The sequence below is a fragment of the Panthera tigris genome, chromosome E3, assembly GCF_018350195.1.
Source record: "Panthera tigris isolate Pti1 chromosome E3, P.tigris_Pti1_mat1.1, whole genome shotgun sequence".
NCBI lineage: Eukaryota > Metazoa > Chordata > Mammalia > Carnivora > Felidae > Panthera > Panthera tigris.
Window position 1 is genome coordinate 16775439 of NC_056675.1, and position 9561 is coordinate 16784999.

At 45.1% G+C, this 9561-nt stretch overlaps 1 pseudogene; it reads left to right on the forward strand.

Moving 5' to 3' along the window:
• The first annotated feature begins 103 nt into the window (after positions 1–103).
• On the forward strand, positions 104–1252 carry LOC102962883 (annotated as a pseudogene).
• The last annotated feature ends 8309 nt before the right edge of the window (positions 1253–9561 follow it).

Here is a 9561-nt window from a genome sequence, read left to right on the forward strand (position 1 = left end):
GTCCCCCGCGTGTCCACCACAGCGACCCTCCCTTTTCCTTCCGGCTCGCTTCGCTGCCCACAGTGATGGCCAGGGCACCGAAGTCCGTGCTGACGGACTCAGGACCGCGAGCAAGGCCAAAAGGGTCAAGTTGCTGTTAGTGGCCGCAGATTGGGAGCTCTTGCTCAGTCAAGTGAATGAGAGGGTTAAACCTACCGAGACCGTTCCCTGCCACTTCCTAGAGCGGCACGGGCTATTGGGCATTTCCGCTTCCGGTGCTGGATTCCCTGGGTTCCGAATGTCTTGCCGCTGTGCTTGTGAACTGAATGGGTGGTTTTTAGGAAACGGGGCTTTATTCACGGCGATGCAGTCAACGTCGCCAGAAGTGGCAAGGGAGAACTAAGACGGGGCGGAGCGGCAGGGAACTGGACATCCCAAGGAAACCCTGAGGTTCACCCTCTTTAGCGGAGTTGTTCCACCAGAGCTGCCCTCCCTGGTGTGGCTGCGATAGCCGGCCGCCTGGGAAATGCTGCTGGACTTGGAATGCCTATGTAGGTTGAGCTCTGGCCCAGGGAAGAAGCTTCTGACAGGACAAACTGTCCTGCACTCCCCAAAGCCTTCGGGTGCCGGGCGTGTGGACTGATCGCAGCGTACCTCCCTGACCTTCTTCACCACCAAAGCAGCCATGTGGGTGGCAAGCCTTGTAGTGTTGTTCGGAGTGTGGCAAAAGCTTCCAACGTGGCTTAGATTTAGTTAAGCACTACCAGATACACACCGGCGAGAAACCATACCTCTGCCATGCGTGTGGCTGTTGCTTCAGTCTGAGCTCCAATCTCTTGCCACACCGTAGTTTCCCACTCAGGGTTCTGGCCCCACAAATTCCCAGAGTGTGGGGAGGCTTTTGGCCGCAGATCTGACTTGGTTAAACACCAACGGCAGCATACCAGTGAGAAGTCCTGTACATGCTGAATGTACTAAGACTCGGCGTTAGTTCCAATCTAATCCAGCGCCAGAGCGCCCACACAGGCAAGAAACCCTACTGTTGTGGGGACTGCAGGAAGAGCTTCAGCTTTAGCTCCAACCTGTTACAGTACCAGCGCTCACACGGGTGTGAAGCTCTTACTGCTTTGCCTGGTGCAGTGACAGCTTTGGGCACAGCTCTTATCTGCTCAAGCCCCAATGTTCACACACTGGGGAGAAGCCTTATAATTGCTGTGAGTGTGGCAGGAATTTCACAGTTTGGACTGCCTATGACACAAACATACACACATAATGAAGAATGATCCTTCAAGTGTTCTGAGTGTGGCTGTGGCTTTAGTGAGTGCATCCAATGCACTGAACACCAGCACATCCACTTGGGTGAATGACCCTTTGCCTGTTCAGAATGTGACAAAATCTTCTCCCACAGCCCCAAGCTCCTTAAACACCAATGCTACCATATAGGCAAGAAGCCCTATAAGTACTCCAGTTGCAGCAAGAGTTTTGTAGACAGTTCAAGTTTGCTGCAGCACCAACATACTCAGGTCAGAAGCCTTACACTTGCAGTGAGTGTGGTAAGAGCTTCAGCCAGAGCTCCTACCTTCTCATCCATCAGGTGGCCCAGAGGGTGAAAAGCCCTATGTCTGCCTGCACTGTGGCAAGGCATTTGCCCACAGCTCCAACCTAGGCCAACACCAACAGATGCACCAGGGTGGCAGCCCCTGCCAATATCCCTGGGTTCAGTTTCAGCCCAAACTTCAGTTCTAACTTTGCTCCAGTCCTCAAGGAGCCTGAGCGGACCAGCATCTCTAACCAAACCTCCTTTCTGCTCCTCTAGGGCTGTTGATTCATGGACTGAATCAGAGAACCCCAGGCTGGAAGAATTATAACCAGTAGAGCTGGGATTACTGTTTTCAAAGAACCTTCCAAGAAAAGAAAGCTTAGCCCTGTTTTTTGAGGCCTCAGAGACAAAATGCCAGCTGGAGGGAGAGTTTTTGGCTGGTAGGAGCTATCCAGTACTGGCGCAGCTGCTTCTAGATGTAGGACATCCTTGGCAGCTGCTGATCCCTTCATGGGCCTAGGGAATGATCCCTCCATGGGCCTAGGGATTAATCATTTCAAGAGCAACAACTGCCTCATCCCAGAGGAATGGGACAAGATTCCAGGCACCCCTTGAGGAACATAATTGGTGGGGGGACTTAACCTCCAAAGGGGACCATAAGGAAGGCTGTATTCTAACAGAAAGACCAGAAAAATTGTACTTGGGACCATTATGTGAGCTCTGGGATATATGACCCCTGTGAAAGATAATTGTCTTTACAGAGTGAAGCTAGGGCTGGTGGGGCCCGGGCCAAAGCAAAGGACCAGGAGCCCTATCTGTTGAGTTTGTGCTTTGTGACATTTCTAGGCAGGAGCAAAAGGCCCAAGGTTTGTCATAGGCCCCTTTCCCTTCTTTCACCCCTTCCCTTGCAGGTTCCCCAAATCCTTTGTCCGATCCATCAACAGAGGAAAAAATGGTAAAGATTCACTTGTGCCTGGACACTGAGGACTGAACATGGCCCTTTTGCCTAGGCATGGGACAGAGCTGCCCAAATAAATGCACTTCTATTACAGAAGTTAGAAGGAGCCTTCCCAAAGCCCTACATAATCTGTGCCCAAGCCCTTCCCATAGCTGTCTGTGTTCCTGGGAGAGACACAGGCTAGTCTTTTTGAGGTCAGAGGAGATTTAATGCCCACATCTGTGGGACCATCTTTCCATCATTAGCCCCATGCATGTAGCACCCTGTCCCCAAATTTTGCCTTCTTTTATCAGGCTTGCTATGTCTAGAGTTGTACTCATAGAGAATAGGGGTAAAAGGAAGGAATGTGAAGAAATCACTGTCTCAGTTTCCAGCAGCATGTCCAGGCCTATCTCCTCCTAGCTATGTGATCTTGGACAGGTCTACCTCTTCTGATCTTCAGTTTCTTTATCTGTAAAACAGAAATGATGATGGCTACCTCACTAGGTACTATTGAGGATTCCATGGGATCACCTACATGAAACACCTGGGTCAAGGGACTGACTAAACCTCAGTTCTCCTATCTCCTTAAAAGTCTAGAGCCCTTTCGCTGGTGGTGTCATTCAGTAAGTATTATGCCAGCTCATGTGCTAGCTCCTCCCTAAAGTTACAGAAATGAGCAAGACAGCCTCTGTCCTGGGGTAGCTTGGTGTCATAAAGGAGATGGACTCAGGACTAGTAACAGCACAGAGTGCAAAATCCTGGTGGTGGAGAAAGAGCCTAACCTGAACCAAGTCTGAGAGGCTTCAATGAGGTGACATCTGATTAATACTACTTCACTTCTCAAACCGGGAGAAACAAATGCTCCTAGCCTGGGGTTAGTGATGAAGGGAAGGATTCTTGCCATGTTTCCCATCAGTGGCACTTCAAAGAGCACAAGCTAGGGTCTGAATTGGAGGCCTGAACCCAGTGTGCACATGGTTGGCACTCAGTAAATAGTTGTTATGATCAGGTCCTGTTTATACCGCTTACCTGTGTTGGGATTCACCTTCCTCAGAGCCATATTGTAATCTATAAAATCTATAACTTTATATGAATATTAGGTATGTGGTAGAGTTGGGCATGGGACAAGACTGATTTGCAAAATCCCTTCAGAGAACTGCAGGTTAATTTCTCTGATTAAGGCAAGTATCATTGGCCTCCATCTTCTCTAAAATTGTTATGTGCTGCTCATAAATATCTTCTTCTCTCCTTTAGGTAATATTTAATTTTTCAAAGTGTTCCCTGTAGTTTAAGGACTTTTTCCCCCTTGCTGCTTCCAGGATTCTTTCATTGTCTGTGTATTTTGTGAATTTGACTGATATGCCTTGGTGATGGTTAATTTTGTTTAATTTAATGGGAGTTCTCTGTGCTTTTTGGATTTTGATGTCTGTGTCCATCCCCAGATTAGGAAAGTTTTCAGCTATAATTTGCTCACATAAACCTTCTGTCTGTTTTTCTCTCTCTTCATCTTCTGGAACTCCTATGACTCAGATGTTATTCCTCTTTAATAAATCACTGAGTTCACTAAGTGTTGTATCCCTCTTCTTATCAGCTTCATTATTTTCCATAATTTTATCTTCTATATTTCTGATTTGCTGCTCTGCTTCATTCATCATTGCATTCATGGCATCCATCCGAGATTGCATCTTGGTTATAGCATTTTTAATTTTGGCCTGACTAGATTTTAGCTTTTATTTTTTATCTCAGCAATATGGATTCTCTAATGTCTTCTATGCTTTTTCAAACCCAGCTAGATAGAGTACTTATTGTTGTTTTAAATTCTAATTCAGACATCTTACTTATATCTGTATTGATTAAATCCCTGGCCATCATGTTTTCCTGGTCTTTCTTTTAGGGTGAATTCCTCCATCTTGTCATTTGGGGGAAATAATAATAATAAAATTTAAAAATTTTAAATCAAATAAATGAAGCTAGATTCTAGGTGTTTTTTTGTCTGCTTGTTAAGAGAAACTTTACAGGAAAAAGAAAAAAAGAGAAGAAAAAACATAAAAATTAAAAAATAATCCAGGGTGGGTGATGGGTATTGAGGAGGGCACCTTTTGGGATGAGCACTGGGTGTTCTATGGAAACCAATTTGACAGTAAATTTCATATATTAAAAAATAAAAAATAAAAAATAAAAAAATAAAAAAAGCATATATATAAAAAATAATAATAATAAAACAAAAAATAAAATAAAAATTGGCTTTCTGTATCCAAGGGGAAAAAAAAATAGAAGCAACACAAACAAACAAACAAACAACCTAAATGAAGCTAGATCTAGTTTCCCGTGGAGCTGAAACCTTGCAGAGGTCTATGATCAGTAGACTTAGTGCATGGAAGGGATTTGTGCTGGTCTTCTGGGGGAGGATCCCGCTGTTCTGATTCTCAGGGTGATTGCCCTAGTGGAGATGTGCCTGGAAGGCACAGAGGGCAGGGCTTGGTATAATGGCTCCATTCTCCACTTGGTGGCACTGTTTAGCTCACTGAGGTTGATCAGTGCTGGTGGGCTAACTGTGAAAGTGGCTTCACCATGCTCTCTAATCTCCAGAATGGAAAGTTCAATCACCCCTTTTGTGCCCCTGGTTCTGTAAGCTCCTCGCCTTCACCCTGTCTGTTTCTGAGCTGTCTGCAGGCGGCACTACCCTCCTATGTTTTTTCTCAGAACACCACGTGGCTGGGACCTGTGCTGATCCTTTGGGGGAGGGTCTTGCCATGCTGTGGCCAGTACTGGCTTGTTCCAGAAAATGGTCGAGTGACTGCATAGTGGCAGTGGCTTGGAGTCTATGGTAAACAGCAACACACAGCTGGCACTAGGTTTTGCTGCTCTCAGCAGGAGTTCCTATACCTGTGAACGGGGTAGTTTTGTGACACCTATGGTGGTTTTTGTTTGTTTGTTTTTTGTTTTTTTGTGGTTTTTGTTTTTGTTTTTTGTTTTTCTTTCTTGCCTGCCAAGAGGCCTTATCCCGCTCCAAGCAGGGAAACTGCTTCTCCCCATGCAACCCAGGGGATCCTCAGACCCTGCTGCCAGCTCCAAGGGTTTTGTCCTGCTTCCTCACTGGAGCACCTCCAGGCGCTGAGCTCATAAACTTCAGACTCAGAACTTCACTGCTTATAAAAAACTGGCAGTTGGGGCACCTGGGTGGCTCAGTCGGATAAATAGCCAAATTTGGCTTAGGTTATTATCTCTTGGCTTGTGAGTTGGAGCCCTATGTTGGGGTCCATGCTGACAGTGTGGAGCCTGCTTGGGATTCTCTTTCTCTCTCTCCCTTTCTCTCTCCCTCTCTTTCTCTGCCTCTCCCCGACTTGTGTGCTTGCTCTCTCTCTCTCTCTCCCTCTCTCTCTCAAAATAAATAAACTTAAAAAAAAACTGGCAGTATTGAAACTCTCCTTTGTGCCCATCAATTGTTTAGGGGACCAGTTTTTTTGTGCAGTCCCTGCACCTGTTTTTACTCTTTCTCTATGTCTCTAGCTACTTTCAGAGGGAGTGCTTTTTTTGCAAGAACCAGATGTGCTTGTCTCTCCGCCCTTCTATCTTTGTCCTCTCCATGAAAAGGGCTCCCTTCCCTCTGTGGCACCATGGCTCTCCTCTCCCCCAGTTCACCTCTCCACACCATGTACCTGCTATATTCTCTCCCTCAAAATATGCCGATTGTTACCTTAATGCTCACATTGATTTCCTAGGTGTTCAAAATGATTTGATGTTGGTCTAGCTGTGTTGGAAGCATGAGACAGGCCCAGGGTCTCCTTACTACCCCAACCAACTTATCTCTACCCAGGAATTTTTAAAATTTAGTTTTCTAGTTTTTATTTTTAATGGTTTTTACAACAAGAAGAATAAAACTATCATAGCTCAGTTGTGTGAACACACACACAGTGAAGTTCAAAACACACAGTGAAGTTTACTATCTCTGGCATAAGCACTGTGTGTGTGTGTTTACACAATTGAACCAACATTGAAATCAGGAGATTTCACACCACAATCTAGATTTCCAATTTGCTGTTTGGAGGAGAGGAGTGGAGGGGAAGGAGGATCAGAAAATACCCCAGTCCAGCTGCAGGATTGAAGTGGCTAGGGATGTTAACTTCAGGGCATGGGGGTGGGTGAACCCTTGGGCAGGGGCAGAGACTATGGGATCATTTGGAAGAAAGTTGGAGGGAGTAGCTAGCCAGATCCAAGACCTGCAAAGGGAGAGGCTCAGGGATTCCCTGATCCCAGCTAGTCATGGAGGGTGGGAGAGGGAGAAGGGACAAAGAAGTACAGGAATATGACAGCTCCCTCTCTAAGACACTCCCATCTCCACCTTACTCCTGTCTGATTTTATCTCAGTGGTGTGAAGATCTCTGGGAATGTCTGAGTAGGTCCTGGTTAAGGACTAAGAGCTCATGGCTTAAGAATCTGATTCCTGGGACATGCCCATAGAGCCTACCTTCCCCCACAAACGGTTCCAGGTCATAGACATGCTGTGTCTCACCTCCTCTGAACTCAGATCTACTTGAGCCCTTGTGCTGCAGTTGTGCTGAGTTGGAAGGGAGGAGGGGAGAGACCGAGCCTCCATCTGGGGCCATGACTGTGAAGGACTTGGGGATGGAGAAGTTTCATGAGCTATGCAAGAGAAGTAACCCCTACTCCTGTTACCATCTCTGAGCAAAGCTCTGACCCAGAGGGACCCAGAGGGCTCACAGTTTCTCCCCAGGATCAACTGGAAGAAGCCAGGATTTGAATTCTATCATCTGTGTCTCAGGACACCTGCCACCAGAGTATCCCACATTTCTCCTCTTCTGGACCTCAGGGGTCCCACTCACACAACTCTTCTACCTCTCTCCACCAGTGTCAGCTCTCTGAGCCAACCACAGACTCTAAGATCCTAGGTGTTCCCTAAGTGATACAGAGCACATCCATGTGTGACCTCTCCCAGGTCTGCCAACCTCCCCTATGCAGAATCCAGCTGAAGTCCAGGAGTGAGCAAAGGGGGCCTCTGGAAGTTCAAATGTCTCCAAGTCCATGTCTCCAAGCTCAAGCAGTCAACCCCCAGGAAAGACCTCACTCAGAACTTAGGGCCTCTCAGTTTATGCAGTATAAAAAAATTGTACAAAGAAAGAGTGAGTGAATGAATTAGTGAATCTGGTTTCTAACCCAGTGACTTACTAGAAATAGCAAATTAGAAAAAGAAAAGAATGTTAGAATTAGGCAGATGAAAGGGACACACAAAAAGAAAAAGAGGAAAGAAAAGAAAAAGAAAAATTCTTCAAAAGAGATCTGCTCTTCCTCCTTCTGCCTCCCCCTTCCCTTCCCTGCCCTTCCTGAAAAATTGGGCCTTAAATCCTTTAAAGGGCAGACAGAGAAAGACAGTCACCTACTGAGGGTGGGGTGAGACACAGTGGGCCAGCACTGTGTGTAAGCCCTGGCAGGGTAAAGAGGGTGTCCACAAAAGACAGTGGCCTAGCATGGGTGTCAGAGCCTGACAGGGTTAGGAGGGCATCATGGAAGAGAAAGAAATGGTAGGGGAGACAGAAGTCTGGTTAAATTGGGTATTGATCAAATAATTACATATATTAGTGTCAGAAAAGGAAGACACAAATAGGGAAAGGGAGAAAACTCAGGCAGCCCTTCTGGTTCTAGGTTGGACCTGGAGGCATCAGTGGCTTTGATTTTCAGCAAACGTATAGATACAGAAATAAATATAGATATAAATGTATATGCATGTATATACACACGTATATATTCATATATTCCCTAGTTCTGAAGGGCCTTGGAGCAATGTCATTCCAATAACAAAAAATTTTGACATGATCAACATCAAGAGAAGGCTGAAGTGTTATTGTAGAATAATGGAAACTAAGGAGACATGACAAGTAAATGCAATATATGCTTTTGAAATCGATCTGTTTGATGTAAAGGACATTTTGGGTTAACTGATAAAACTCAAGCAGTGTCTGAGGTTCTGATAGCAATTTCCTGATTTTGATGATTGTATTGTGGTTATATAGGAGAATGGCCTTGTTCATAAGAAATACATGCTGAAGTGTTCAGAGATGATAATACATCAAGGCATCAATTTATTCTCAAATGGTTCAGGGGAGAAAGTTCCTTGTACTAGATTTGCAACTTTTCTGTAAGTTTTTTGTTTCAAAAAGAATTTTAGGAAAATAATCGAAGTACTTAGTTTGAGTGCTTAGACCTACACCAGAAAAAATATCACTGTATTAAAGGTTGAAAGAAAACTGATGTCCTTAATGGTGGCCTAGAATCATCAAAAAATTTTACACTATACTAAGTAACTTCATTCATTCATTCATTCATTCATAATCCTTTACTGAATGCTTGCCAAGTGCTAGATTCTGTGCTGTGTTCTGAGAATACATCAGTGAACAAAGTAGATGTGGTCTCAGTTCTCAAGGCTTTTTCAGTCTGAGGAATAAGTTATGATCTCTTCCCTCAAAGAACTCACAGTCCTCTTGATTCAGGCCTTAAGAACACAGAGGATGCAGTTGCTCCAGAAGACAGGTAGGCTTCCCAGAGGAGATGGGCTTCACCAGAAAGGCCCTAGGGCTTTGTCTTTTCTGTTCTCTTTCTGTTTTTTGTTTTCCATTTAAGAAAACAAGGAAATCAGTATTTCAAATAATGACACTGCATATAGATTTAGATCTGATAAGGGAAAACCCTTTCTGCAAACAATTCAGTTTCCCAAAACAAGCCTGAGTTTTTGTTGCAGTATATTAACGTGGGATTACTCTGCATTCCCTCTTTCCACTCACTTCATCTTGAGCTATGTGGGCATACTTGGAAATGAGAGTCCCAGAGCCAGTGTAATAGTTGCAAGAGTCTAGAGTGGATTCCCCCAGTGGAAATCTGAGGGCTGGAGTTTGGAAACCCAGAACACACTCTTTTGCACATAGTTTTTTTATTGATGCTTATTGGGCAGAACAAGGGGTTAGAGTTAAGGGTCTTGGTGATGTCAGAAAGATGGCGGTGGAAAATAGGGACTGGGACTGGGTATCAAAGGGAAAGGGTAGGAGATGCATAGGAAAGGCTAGCTTCACAAGAGGAGCCCACATGCCTT